This window comes from Sabethes cyaneus, chromosome 2 (genome assembly GCF_943734655.1).
Source record: "Sabethes cyaneus chromosome 2, idSabCyanKW18_F2, whole genome shotgun sequence".
Lineage (NCBI taxonomy): Eukaryota > Metazoa > Arthropoda > Insecta > Diptera > Culicidae > Sabethes > Sabethes cyaneus.
This window is the reverse complement of record NC_071354.1, coordinates 79,497,763-79,513,087: the sequence shown is the minus strand read 5'-3', so window position 1 is coordinate 79,513,087 and position 15,325 is coordinate 79,497,763. Positions and strand designations below refer to the sequence as shown.

Genomic DNA, 15,325 nt, shown 5'->3' with positions numbered 1-15,325 from the left:
TTTAGCGTATAAAAAATTATTATTAGTATGTTACTATAAAATTGCTGGACATTTTATCTATCCAACGACATATTAACTGTTATGTTTCGTTCAGTAGTATAGTAGCTATTAGCGTTTGAAATATTTCATTCGAACGTTACACTTCTATTTCTCGTTTTTACAAAGTGCTACCCAGTGCCAGTATAGTAAACAAAGACGTAGTCCTACGTCAAACCAACTAAGACATGCTTCTACTTTTCTCTCTTTTGCTCCCAACACATTTGGTATCAGACCGTAATGGTCTGGTCAGTCAGTGGTGTTTCTGTCCGGCATGGTGGCATGAGAAGGAATTGTAAAAGCAGTAATACGGAAGAAATGGTTAAGAAGTAATACAAAATAAAACAACGAACGAACGGATTGTTGGTGGTTTGCGGGTTTCCCTTAAGGTGAAATTAATCGTCATGGATTTCAAGCAGTTCTTTTGTTTGAAATAAAAATTCTGTTCATGAAAATATATTCTCTGTGTTCAGATTAGTAAGAAGAATGCAGTGAATACATACCTAAATATCTATCTAAAAAGAGAGCCCCCACTTTGAGCCTAAAATCTGCTTCCGAAATTTTCGCTTTTCGACGAAAATTTAATGACTGGTCATTTCCCCTTAAGAGAAGATAGAAATGATAAAACAGGATTCCCCATGGGTGCGCCTTTCATCTGTTCATAAAATTTACCAGAACATGGAACACTTTTCTTCCATTCACAATCTGTTTACGTTCACCAACGATTACTTCTTAAGCTTGTTCACTGTGCTGGGAAAGTAGCCAGTCTTTGATAATATCAAAGGTTTCATCCACTGTAATTCTCATTAGGAATCCCAGGTTCTTGTTTGCTTTGGAATTGATGCTGCTGTAGTGGTCCTGCAATGTCTTGGATACCGACATTAAATACCAAGATCTTTGGTGACCGTTACGCGTTCAATATTCTGGCTGTTTATGAAATAACTGTATTGGATTGGAACCTTCTTTCGGCTGTAACTGATTACGGAGCACTTGGCAACGCTGATGCTGAGCCGGTTGCAATGCATTGCATACACACCAAAACTAAAACATGTCGCTCAACTTTTTGTAATTCTATCAGCAACTAGGGTTGCCAAGTGGCCGGCGAATCCGGCAAAAAGGCCGGTTTTCCAACATATGAAGCCAGATTTGTACTTATTGCTTGATTTGTTAAATTTTCTGGTAAATTTTTTAGCAATTTCTGAGCAGTGGATCATTGAAGCTAGCTGGTTTTGCAGTGACGATACCTTGCTTCTGGCGGTAATGTACATTATATTGTCAAGTAGCTGGAGATCGTTGTCGTTGTTACTCTAAAACTGCCTATCTTCAGTAATCCATTCAATGTTCGTTGTGGTTGCGACTGTTATGTCCTGCAGTTCGCTATCTCCACAACTTACTCTGCTCATCCCATTTACACGGGAAACTTTCATCTGTTCCACTTTCTCTCTTCTGTGACGGTTACATGCATATTGCACAGGCAATATGTTATAATCCTCTAAAATGCTATAAATACCAAAATGCCATAGCAAACGTGCATAACCCCCCCCCCCCCCCCGTAATTTTTAGACTTGGCAACCCTATCAGTGCATTTTCAGACTTGGACCCTATCTCGTTGTAATACAGCGAAAATAGCTGGGGTTCGACGTTGCTACCCTGAGGAACGCCTGAGGTACTCCGGAAATCGCAATGCTCAGCGTTCCCCAGTTTCGTAGAAAGGTAGCGGTTTTTAAGGAAGGATTTCAACCACCAGACACAAGCATTTTGGCTAGCAATATGGTGTGGTCAACACGGTCGAACGCTGCTTTGATGTCGTTATACACGGTGTCGACTTGTGCTTCACCTTCCATATGTTGTAGACAAAATGAACTGAACTCCACCAGTTTTGTGTTAATCGAGCGACTAGAAAAAAAAGCCATGCTGATTAGCTGAGACGTATTACGCAACATTGCCTTCTAGCGAGCCACCGATAAGGATCTCAAATAACAATCAAGGTGTTTCTCTGTAGCTGATATTCGCTTAGCATTTCTAGAGAATTAATTGATCTCTCAAGAATCTAAACGACCACATCGTTTTGAATAAATTTTGTAGTCACGGTTCTACAACATGTGAATCTGATACAATAAACACCTTATTCTGTCTGTAACGAAAACCAGGTCCCTGACACTATGCCATATTTTCGTGGTATGAATCACAGCACGCTCCATATACACTTTGTACAAAGTTGAAACCAATGCATGTGTAACCTAAAATACAGTTGGTGCGAGCACCTCATGAAAACTGTCATCCAGGATAGGATTTCTTCTTATGGGCCCGAACGAGAAAAAGCGCAGTGTTACAAACATAACAATATTCGTGATACAACGTTGTACAGATTTCAGTATTCGGGTTAAAACCTCAGCGCCACAGGTAACAGTGGCATTTTTTTTGTTTAGGTTATAGTCACTTTAACCAGTTTTGGGTCATTCGTAACTTCTGCGGGATTGGGATTTGAACCCGGGTCCTCGGCGTGAGAGGCGTGAATGCTAGTCATTACGCCGGGACTGACCCTGTGAAAAGGCAAATTAGTATCGCAAACACTCAAACAAATTATGTCAGCTTGCAGTCAAGACAAGCATCAGTAATGTAGTTCACTTTTACATTTACTTACATTTATGTGGGATAATTCGTCTACATGACCTTGAATTGAATTCGTCTACATGAATAAAACTTAAGTTAGCGTGACCGCTCCTAATTCTGCGCAGCTCCCAATTCTGCGCATTTTTCGTTATATGTACATGTATTTTTTAACATTGTGCATAACTTTGATCATTGTGTTATTTTTTATAAATGTCTGTTGAATATTACGCCATTATTCACAAAAGGGCCATAATATTTGACAGCGAAATAATTTGAAGTGAAATTGAAAGTATTTTATACGTCAGAAAACATCGTCGTTAGCACGGACGTTAAGACTATCCTTCTAAAAATAAAATTTATGATCGAAATTCTTTGCAATGATCAAATTACCCAGCGTTATTAGAAAGAATAATTAGTTTTAGTCATGTTTTAGACAAAAAGAGTGATTGCATTCAGTGCTTCCGTTAGAAAACTGCAATGCAGTATTGCGCACATTTAGGCACAGATTTTTTATTCGTGTTCCAAATTATGCGCAGTAACGTATCCTGCGAAGAAAACGCGAAAGAATACGCAACCTCATCCAAATGGCTGAGGCTTAAAGGCATGAAAATTCAAGTAGAACCTTTAACTGGCATTGATTGGAATCCTGTGCTGCAACTAGGGGTCTAAAATTATGAGCGCCAATTTGTGGAACCATGTCTTGTGATTTATTTTGAATGTCCAATTTCATGGAGCTGTGGACCAGAACCACCATGAGGTTCCACAGCCTCTTATTCAGCATCTCCTATCTCTACCTCCTCGTGGTACCATCCGGCAGGCTTGTCCTGCAGGAGGTCAACTTATTTTGCTTTTTTAACTGTAACACCTCAGCCAAGCAAAATTCGAAAATATATATGGGGCATTTATAGAATAAATTATTATCCATAAGATTGCTGAACTAGGCATTGCTCTATCTTTAGTGTTTACGGCGGAGTTTACACTGGAAGCGCATCAAGGTGCGCACCTTCCCGTTGAGCGCAATGGTCATTGTAATGCCCGGAAATTGAGCATGGTTAGTAGCGTTGGAGAGTCAACTTTGCCGTTGATCATTTTGGCTACAAATAATACCTGTTGCATGTTGCGTCTGCGTTCTAGTATATTAAGTTCAACTAAACGGCATCTATCTGCATAAGGAGGCAAATTATCTAGGTGATTTCATGGAAGATGTCACAAAGGAAGTCGGATGCATCTCCTTTGCACGCTTTCAATCCGTATGTTTCAAGTTAGCTGCTTAGGGAACCACACCAAACTACAATTCTCCAAGAGCGGATGAACTAGGGCGCAATGCAGTGATTTTAGACAGTGCGGATCCTCAAAATTCGCCAAAATCAGTAAACTGGTCCATTAATGTGCACCATTAACCAAACAAATCGAACAATGCTTGCAAGTGGTGACAGTGGTCTATGTTTTGTTTTGGAGCAAACAATTTCAGGTTGTCAGCGTACATTAATTTGCAGCCAATACCAAGCGGTAACGCGACTTTGTTAAAGAACAACAAGAAAAGCAAAGGTTCCATGTTACTACCTTGAGGAACTCCAGACTTGTTAGTGAACACCGATGAAACACTAAAGCCGAGATTCACACGCAATACTCAACCACTGAGGTATCAGTTCAGCCAAATGTTTTTTCGCAGAAATTATACAAAATTACGATGGGTACCTCCGACTCGCTTTCAATTAGACACGAGGCGGCGCACGCGGAATACAGCTAGTATAAGATACACCTTTTCATTTCAGTTCAGTTATGAATTTCCTGATATAATTTCTAGGCTTTTCTAATGTGTATAACATATTTTGCTACGTTCTACGATTGTTCGCAAAACAAAACACTTATCACGACTAGAATAAAATGCTCATACTGCTATTTCTACCACTAAAAACTGAAAGTCTTCTAAAGCGAGCAGTTTTCGTACGACAGCGGTGCAGTGGAATGTAAATGTTACGATAATTCTGGTGTGATTTTTAAATAAGTACTGTTGATCAGACGTAAATAAACCGAGTGAGAATTATTCCCACATAGGAAAATAAACCCACACACAGTTTGTTTACGTTTGTTCGATAGGAACTATTCAAAAATCAGGCCAGAATTAGCTGCTATACCTGCTACTTACAGTCGGGTTAGGTAGGGGAGAAGGAAAAAAGTGAAAACTATTCTCCTACCGTTTCCGTATATCAGACCGGATCAGAATGACAATCTTTTACCATTGTCAGTGGGAAGCACAGTACTTTTCCGCCTTGTTTATGCTTTACATGAATACCAACATAAGTATAAAAACGAAAAGAAGCATATAAAGTGCAACTGTAAAACTCGCATGCGCGGTGATCTTCAACTTGTCAGTTTCGGCAAGTACCACCCTACTCCTCCGTTTCACGCACATACACATATGCAAGCTGAGTTCTAATGTTGGCAAGTAGAGTGCCTGCTGAAGTATGTTCCGCAAGCAAACTTGTGAAGAGTCATGTGATACAATTATAGGCCCATTCCATGCACGTCAGTTAGCCAAGCCCATACTGACCGTTCAATAAAGGTCTGCTACATATTTTATTCATTCAGGCTCATAGTTAATACATACCATACAAAACACGCACAGTGCATGCCACATATACAGAAACTATAGGTAAAGATAATCTTCGTTTGCTCACACTATGCTACAAGTTAGCTGTATTGGCCAACTCCATCAGTCGAACCTGATTACAATCGCAGTGCAATTGTGCACGTAACCCCGTTGCACGTGTGCCGTTTTGATCCAGGGGCAGCTGATTTACAATACTTCAAAAATGTCCATCCAAATAACATCCTCCAGATCCAGTGTGTGGTAGGTACACACGGTCGATTAAAGTCAACCCAAACATTCTCCCCGAATGCGTGTATGTGAGACACGTCCAACGTAGTCTGGCCCAAAACTCTCATGTATGCTGATCACCGGAACAGACAGAAAGCTTTCGGGAAAAAATAAATCAAGTTTACCGGATTGCATTTTTTCGTCTGCACCAGGTTTGGTTGCTTCTCATTCTTCATTCTTCGTTCATGAGGATGGCCGTCATGAAGTCCTCGACCTATACAAGTGCACCATGCCTCGGTCGGACTTGAGTTTATTCAGAATCGGAGAAAGAAAGAGAGCGCTGGATGATGCACTCACTTACTACCAAACTGCACTCCCCGTGAATCTTCTCATCATATGGTTTTCTGGCCAAAAAGTGGAAAGACTGCTTTTGTAGCCCGAACACGAAGTAACGACGGGTTCACAGAACGAAGCCCTGAATGCAAGGCTAGGGGGACAAGGGCTCGTACGCGGGGGCCCCGCACGGTAATTGTATGGTGATTCAATCACGGCTGCCCGGCTCAGCAACCGATGCATTGTGTCATTAATTCTTTATTCTCTGTTGTTCGGTTTACCTCCGGTTGCTACATATATATGCTAGCCACATTCATGGCAAGAGAGTGGCGACGGGATGTGATGACACGAGTCATCGCATGATGCAACCCGGCCAGCCAGCCGACAATGCGGCGTACGTACTGTGCGCGGTGGGGGAGAAGCTCCCAAAAAGGGAGCAAGGACAAGGCTATACCACATTGACTGGCTGGTTGGTGGTACCCACTGTTGTTGTTGGGACCATGCAAGTCAACCGACCAGCCAGCAGCCAGCCGGTTAGACTGGATCTTTTTTGTCGTCTTCGCTCTTTATTTTCGGTTCGAAACTGGTTGGCAGGGCTTTGTTTGGGTATCGTTTTCGGATCGATTTGCCATTAGATATCGGTCCTCTGTCGGATTTTTCGCAGACTTCAGAATCAGATTTAGGTACTTCCTACACACGGTGGATTACATCGTCGTTCGATAAATCAAGAAGCATTGCAATTTTAAATGGCCTTTTTAATTGACGTGTATGTTTGAACCCGTGCGAATGAATGTTCCTACTATAGTTTGTAGCCAATATACCCGAATCGATTTGAGCTCATCGGCATATAAATGTTTGTAATCTATCTGTGAGATATACCAAACGTCATTGAAGAATATGATAAACAATGACGACGCTATATTACTACCTTGGGGAACACCTCAAGCGTTGTGAAATTTATCGGACTCCGTCCAGCTCAGACGATTCGAACCAGCAGTCAGTTAAATTCGGCAAGCGCTTATAATGCTCATGGCTTCATAGTTGACGTAAGAGCCAAAATGACTAAAATATACTTTTTCTGTCCTACGCATTCTTAACCATGTAATATACATGCCCAATACGCAACTGTTTGTTCGAAAATATTCGAGAAACTTGGAGAAATAGAGCTAATCTGCTAATGGTTTCATAGTTGATGTAACTCCAAGCATAATGAAGAATCAACCAGCACAACAAACTGCTTTCATGGACTTCACGCCAAGTTATGACAATATACGTTCAACAAACAGTCGGTGCATTCGCATAAATTGGCGTATGCATTTTTCAAACACAATGAACGAGAAACAAATCACAAAACCTTATTGACAAGGCTCTCTTTTGACTAATAATGTCTACTAAATTGACAGATTATGTGATTGAAAAATTTTACTGGTACGCTAAATGACTTTGAACATTTTTCACAACAAAAACGCGTTTTCTCAGCAATGATGGTGTTGGTTATTACGTCAACTAATAGTATAGTGGTCAACTAGCATAATTGCAAAATCAGTCAAAAAATAACCACCACAATTTCAGCAACATAAGGGGTCTTATGCTACAAGAAATCAGAAAATAAAAGAAACGAAATTATAATGTTTGCAAAACCGATCACTTCTTCGAGTCGGCTTGAAAGCTTGCGCCGATGACTGACACAGTAAGTAGCAACTAACGTATGTACCCGACAGTGACGTAAATTATTGTAAAATCTATGACTATGCTTTTTGCATTGATTTGCATAGCAATGATTAACCATCAGTTGCGGAATGGCCCCATTACGTAGGTACGCGGAACGTATTCCGGAAACGATTTCCTGTGATCAGCAAAGGGGTAAAAACCGTTTCGGCAGGGCTCCCACGATCAGTCAAGCGTTACTCAGTCTTGTTGCTGGTTGGTTGGTGATATGATAAAGATTTTTCTCACTAACTTGGCAAAATGCGTGACGTCGAACGACAGTCATCATCAGCGAATGAGCGGAAAACGGTGGTGAGAGGAGACGAATGATATGGAACTGATTCCGTGCGGTTTCACGATCAGCAACTGAGTGGAGTAGGCATAGGCATGCAGAGTCGGTATCATTGATTGAGACACAGCTTTGATTCCCGTTGACTCTTTTCGGTGTGTGAGTGGCTGTGAGTAAAGATCCGATTCCTATGACATAATACTCCACTTGGCCTTATCGTGGCATGAGTGGAATGCTAATATCGTAAATAAATAAATTTATAGTTGTAATAATAAAAGCGACGTACGGGCGTAGATTACTACGAGAAGAGCGTCGCTTACACGCATGCTGAAATGTGAGAAGGAGTTAACTGATGTATGTACGAACAAAGCGGTGATGGAAATGAACGGTAATGAAATTACTACAATCTCATCACATAGGTTATTTCTGTCCCAGAGCGGCGATAAGATATTTTCTGTCTTTTCCACGCGCGAGTCTTTTAATAGCAAAACTGTAGGTAAGTGGAATTGCCTCTGTCGAAGGGCCAGTCACTGTAATGCTATGAGCACATACATCCTAGCACTTGAACATCGGAGGTCAACCGACCAATGCGTACGTACACACACAGAACAGATGGCATTATAAGCGGTAGTGTGGAGTGGATGAACGGATGGAATCTAATACTTTCGGATATTAATACAGTCGGCAATGCGGGTTGCGGACGATGGTTAGAACTGGTTAGATAAAGAATAGGTGATTGTGGTACACGTCATTAGACTTGCTATTTTTCCTATAATATTTGCTTACAAATACTAGCAAATGTGTATAGCATCCTTGAATGCATATCGGCACGTTTTCAAAACAAAACCAAATAGAAAACGTGCAATATAAGACGTGCAGAACGACCACGATCAAGCACTGCACGACCACTACGGCCCACCAATATGCAACTGTTCGCGAGACGGATTCATTGTTTCCGTGGCATATGACGCAACTCGAACCGGCTTGCGCTATGTTTTCACTGAGACAAATGCTACCCGTGGGAAATTCGTTATCGTATTCTTCCGGCCCGAACTGCAACTGTAGTGGCTTGGTTGCTGCTGCTGCACACCGATAGCTTCCCCCAGATGTAAACCGTTTACTGCTGCCTGGTGGAAGACCACGACGACGAAACCTGTGGTGGACTTTTACGGTTGACTGATTGCCGCTGTATGGCCCCTCAGTCCGAGCGAGACTGTTTGATGCAGCACCTGTCAAACAGAAAGATATTTATGACAACAAACGTTGTTGGTGTTTCTTTCAAGCTGATTTGCAAACCATACACTGCGCGAAGTTAGGGGATGATTGTAAAACTGATCCGCGATTTCAACACTACGGTTGCGTTGGTTTCTGTCTATGCAAAGAGCTTTCTCGCCGAAAATTAGACACCAGGGAGATATTATGTAAAATTGGGCCCAAGCAATTCAAAATTTTGCACGTTTAGTAGACATACAGTAGTCTATATTGGTCCTGCTTGACATGTGCTATTACCAAGTAGATTACTATTGACATGTTTTTTAATCGGACAGTTTAGTTAGTTCAATAAGGAGAAAAGTCGAAAACCACGTAACACATTTTCCTCTGGAAATTAGGCCCTTTTCTTTTTATGAAATTTTTAATAGTTCACTATTGAAAAGTGATAAATAGCTCTGGAGCATATATGCCAAGTTTGATGAAAAACGATCTAGACATTCAGGAGTTATGGTGAAACATACATACACACTTACGTTCACTTTTATATACAGCGGAATTACGAATTTGGCAACAAATGCCTGTCACCTATATTGCCAAAATCAAAACCGTCCCGAGACGTTTTTTGATATGAAAAAATTTAATTAAAATGCGTTAAAAATGGGCTAAATATAATTATTCAATGATTTTTTCACGATTGAAACCATTTTATAATCGAAAACCCCGACGAGAGCTATCAGGCCGGCGCAAGCAACTTTTTGACACCTTGCGGTAAGACGTAGCCCTACGTCAATAAAAACATTACCTTTCGAAACAGTCTACAACTACAAATTTTTTTCCATGCACTTACTGATGTGAGATGTCATCATTTTGGGTCATTGTGAACATGTATGCGGAAATTCATTGATGTTTAGGCATATTTTTGGAAGCGAAATAATTCGTAATGCCAGAAACAAATACTTTTGTTGCCAAAATTGGTCCGGGCCAAAATCGAAATCCCACTGTATTTGCAACAAAAATTGAAAGGATGTATCCGAGATATGACTGCAAGGTTAACGTAAGATTATGATAGACGGCTGTCTTGTATAAATGTGTTTTAACTCAAAAAGGGTGTAAAGGGAGTATTTACACCGGACAGAACTTTTTTATGTTGTATCTTATATAATACTTCCTATTTATATTTGATTCACACTACAAGTCAATCATGTCATGATGGCATCTTTTCAGCTTGCCTGCGAACCAAATAACCGAACTTCAATTCATAACTTTTTAATGAAATGTATATTGGCCCTAAAAAGGACCACTTTATTTCTCTGCTGCTCGCCAATGCCAATCTACCTGGATTGAATTAATAAATTCATCCAGTGAATACGTTCGTTCGCATCTTCAATGGCGATCTGGTCCCCATTTTTGCCCCTATAAAAAAAGAGAAACAAGGCCTTTTTCCTTGTTTGAGCCTCCCTCCTTGAGGTCACTGGTCACCAACTGGTCTTTTCAGACTCCTCTCTTGTCTTCCAGTCACTTGTAAGTCGGTTATGGAGCCAGAAAGTCTCATAATGTGAGACAGTTCCTCCCTGGTAGTAACTACCACTCTTTGTTCATTTTCTTAGTAGTGCCCCCTCCCTCTATGCAGACCCCCATCCTTCTGTCCCAGCCATTTATACAACTGCTCTCGATCAACTGCTCCAGCAAGAGCAACGCAGTCCATTTTACATATTTGAAGCCATTGTTAAAGACCCCCTTCTTTTGTCAACCCCCCAGTGCTGATTCCGTTATGACAAGGAACATGTATGCCAAGTTTGGTGAAGAACGGTCCAGGCATTCCGGAGTTATGGTGGAACATTCATACATACTTATGTTCACTTTTGTATATTTAAAATCACAAATTGTTTTCATTACCAAAACTTTCGCCACGTTGAAGACATTTTATCAATTCGATCTCTTTTTCTCCTTAGCACACCCTCGCCACAACACAATACATTCTATTTTCACTACTCTTTCAATGAAATATAGAATTATATTACAACCGTTCACTACAGCTGTAGCACCCTTCCCTAACACAGATATCAAATTGGCCTAGGATTAATCGCCGTACATAAAAACATTCATCGACCTGCTGAGACGAGATTATTTTGTTACATTTTCCAGGGTACTATCCAAGCATAGAAATCAAATTGACCTAGGTTTAATTGTCCTACAGAACCTGTTGGGACGAGGGGACTTTGTCACTTTTTCTGGAGTACTTCCCAAGCAGAGACAGCAAGCATGGCATACACTTTTCGCTTCGATTTTGCTCTTTTGATTACTGCATTTCAGCTAAACAAAATTTGAAAAAGTGATATATGGAGCGGTTGTAGAATTAATTATTATCTACAATATTGCTGAAGTGAGCGTTACTGTGCTTTTTGTATTTATGGCGCTATAAGACTGCTACACTCTTGGTAGCAAAAAGAACACTTTTTCTGGCGTACTTCTCTAACAGAGACCACAAAATAGTCCAAACTCAACAGTCGTAGGAAAAAATAATCGTCGACCTGTTGAGACAAGGGAATTTTTTCACGTCGACCTGTTAGGACGGGGAGATTTTGTCACGCGTTAAAACTTTTCTCTTCCAACCAATCACAAAGCGATATTTGGGTCGACGCGTAGAAGATTTTCCGAACAATTGGTGCAAAAATATTCAAAATCGATCAGGAATCTGCTAAGTTATTAGCGTTCAAAACCTAACCTCTTTTCGAGATAGATTTTTGGAATGATCCCTATTCAAGCTACCTTCCAGAAAGATCGTATCACTAGTTGGTTCTTTTGACCCACTGTGACGTTTTAGGGATTTCGCTCTTGCATGGATCGATTGGACCATCTCTGAGAAACGTCCAATTAATTGATACCTAGTAAAAACACATTTTTAATTATGTACTACTACTTACTACTTTACCGACCGAGAGCCGGGATGGCTCTTGCCGTATCAAGAATTTCTCCCCGTTGTACCAAATCCAGCCAATTCGTTGCGCGTATTGACACACGCAGGTCGGCTTCCACCTGGTCGAGCCATCTAGCACGTGTATTCCTGGTGCCGCTGGGGTTGTTTAAAAAAACAAAGCCTTGGACTTAAACCGTCATTAGACATTACCCTTCTTTATCGACAGACTTCGCAGCCGACTGTTTAGAGTATAGGAAAATACGAGGCCAATGTAACGATCCTACTGACTCTATCTAACAAACATCGTCAAGCCGGGATTCGAACATACGACGACTGGTTTGTTGAACCAGCATCGTACCTCGAAGCTAACTGGTAGGCTCGGGGGTTCTTAAAAAGAACGGATTTCACTGCACAGTCGTCCGGCATGCTTGCGACGTGGCCGGCCCACCGTAGTCTCTCAATTTTCGCTAGGTGTACGATGGGAATCTCTCTAAGTGGTGCCTGCAATTCGTGATTCCTATGCCTGTGCCACTCTTCACTATCCGTTTGTACTCCGTCAAAAATAGTCTGTAACATCTTTCGTTTAAACACGGCAAGTGCACGTATGGCTTCCGTAAGCAAAGTTACTGTCTCAAGTCCTTAGAGGACGTTTTGTACATCGTCAGCTTTGTGCGGCGGTGTATGCTCCTTGGTCGAAGCGTCTTGCGGAGGGAAAAGTATGCTCAATTTCCGGCTTGCATACGTCGCTAAATCTCCTTACTCGTATTATTGCCGGTGGCGACCAGAGATCCCAAATATACGAATACATCAAACACATCCAGTTCATCGCCGTCACTGTCCGTAGAAGGCAAACGTTTCTTTCTCTGGAGCCTCTTCCTACCATATATTTGGTTTTCGACGATTTGTAACCGTTGTGTAACCGTCAACCTAGCCTCCGTTTTTAGTCTGGCTTAGATTGCCTCTACCGTCCCAAGGTTTCTAGTAATGATGTCAAGGTCGTCTGTGAAGGCTAGGGGTCGGCTACTCTTGCTGAAGATCGTTCCTCTCGTTTCGATGGCCGCTCGCCGCATCGCACCTTCAATAGCGATATTGAATGACAGACAGGATAGTCCGTCCCCTTACCACAACCTTCTGCACGATTCAAAAGAACTCGAGAAAGTCCCCGAAACGCACACATAGCACATCACTCGCTCCAGGGTAGCTTTGTTCAGCCGCGTTAGTTTGTCCGGAAAATCGTATTCTTGCATTATCTGCCATAGCCGTTCGCGTTCAACTGAATCGTATGCTGCTCTGAAATCCATGTGATGCGTGGGCACGTTTTACTCTCGACATTCCTGGAGGATTTGTCGGAGAGTAAAAATTTGATCCGTAGTAGTACAGGCCCTCAATAAAGACCGCCTGATACTGCCCTACGAATTCTCTTGCTATAGGGGATAGACGGCGTAACAAAATCTAAGAGTAGCCGGCGTTGACCAGCGTAATGCCACGGTAGTTACAGCATTCTGGCCCGTCGCCCTTTTTGTAGATGGGACAGACTACACCTTCCATCCACTCCTCCGGTAGTTTCTCCTCCTCTCAAATCCTTAATATTGTCCAGTGAAGTGCCGTTGCTAGCGGTTCTTGGGCATTTTTGTAGAGTTCTGCCGGAAGTCGGTTCTTTCTGGCGGCAATATTCTTCTTCAACTGACCGATTTCTCACCGGATCTTTTCGGGATTTGGAGTCGGCATGCTGTTATCATTTGTAAAACATAAATAAAAACTATACAAAAATGATTCAGAAACAATATAAAAAATACTTTAGAATGGGACGACAATGACACAAAAAATATTAGATTAGATTCTAGATGTCAAAGGTTTTTAACCCGTGACTGGTTCGTCCCATTACGGGAAAAAGCAAAAGCTGACAAAAATCATTAAAGTGCCAGCATTAAATCAGTCAAGTGTCAAAAATTACTAAAATGGTGCAAAGATAATACAAAAGATATTTTGTTAGTTTAATTTCGACTTAGCCTCAACTCTAATAAACTTACATCTCTAATGAGAACTGTGCTAGTATAGATTCTTCTTCTCACCATCGGGTGGTTTCAATCATGTTTTTTTGTGTTGAAATTTAGTTCTACTAGAAGCAACTGGGTCCATTGATACCATCCGTTTTTCTAAGCAATTTCTCATTTGCTTTTTTTTTCACCAAAGACACGAAACAACATCGACACACTATTTTGATAATATGCTAAACAGGTTTCGCCACGGTAAAGCAACAAAAAATTAACTTTTTTTCCTTTTCTCTCCGTTTCTCCCCGCAGGTAAGCAAGAGGACCAACAACCAAAACAACCGGTTTAGGTCTCCCAAATTTCGTCTCGTGTACGAAGGCGAGCCTTCCGATCAATGACCGCCCACAGCCAGCGCGTCATCATCATCATCATCATCATCATCATTATCATCATCTTCTTCTTCAATTCGAAGAAAGCTTTTGCTGCGCTGCAGACCACCAGAATAAGAATCGCCATCACGTCGTCTTTGTCGAAAAAATCTCTGTACTGGCGGCGGCAGTGGCTTGTGCGAACCGTCAAATGTAAGTCAACAATTTTTCGACCAATCCACACACTCGAACCCAAACCGCCGAACGTGTTTGGAATGTACGCGAGCCTTGGTTACTTTATTTTTTTCTCACTCGATTTTTTGTTCATTGACTGACTGTCGTGGTTTTGAACCGTTTGAAGTTTGCCGCCTAATCAAGGGTTACTCGGGAACCTATTACAAAGTGACGGATCGAGACCAATCCAATCGCGGTGCACACCATTCAGCGGCATCGCTTCGACATCTTCCGGAAAAGGTCGAATTGTATGAGAAGGAGGAGCAACAGTAGTGGAAATCCATTAATTAATTATAGATCCGACGAAGAACCGAGCTCCTGTGTTCATGCTACACATGTGGGTTCGGCCATATCTGTTGGTATCTATATAGGGGTCAATGAGAAACCCAACTCGAGTGAGGGTCGCGGGAAGTGTCGGAAATGGAATACAAAAGTTTCCTTTCCCCGTCCGCCGGTTGTTGGCATGGAATACACCATCATAGCACGGTGGGCGAGACGTTCAGGGGCGAAACGAGGATCAGGAAGTGACCAATTAATTCCGTAGAACGTTTTTATGATGTGTAATTTTGCTTCTAACTCGAGCTAATAGAGGATGGCTTAATGGTTGTGTAGTTTCGTGTTGCGAATGGCAGCAGAGTAGTGTGCTACGAACGACCAGAGACCGGTGGTGGAAAACGGGTAGGTTCTCTCCAGGGCCGGTGGCTAGCATGCAGTGCCCGGCTGGTGGTAGCAGCAGGCAGGCACGCGGGTACTACACGGTACGCGGCGGACATGGAAGGAATGGGAATTTGTGCTGAATGTGG

The 15,325-nt window shown here is 41.8% G+C and overlaps 1 protein-coding gene across 5 annotated transcripts in view; it reads left to right on the top strand.

Annotated features, from left to right (window-relative positions):
* The window catches only part of LOC128738603 (zinc finger protein jing homolog), a 151,500-nt gene that overhangs the window by 93,806 nt on the left and 42,369 nt on the right, over positions 1 to 15,325 (top strand). The window contains exon 3 of one of the 5 annotated variants that reach the window (XM_053833868.1): positions 14,232 to 14,501. The exons of the other annotated variants lie outside the window; for them this stretch is intronic. The gene's annotated coding sequence lies outside the window, so the exon portion shown is untranslated. The remainder of the gene's footprint in view (positions 1 to 14,231; positions 14,502 to 15,325) is intronic. 5 annotated transcript variants of the gene reach the window in all.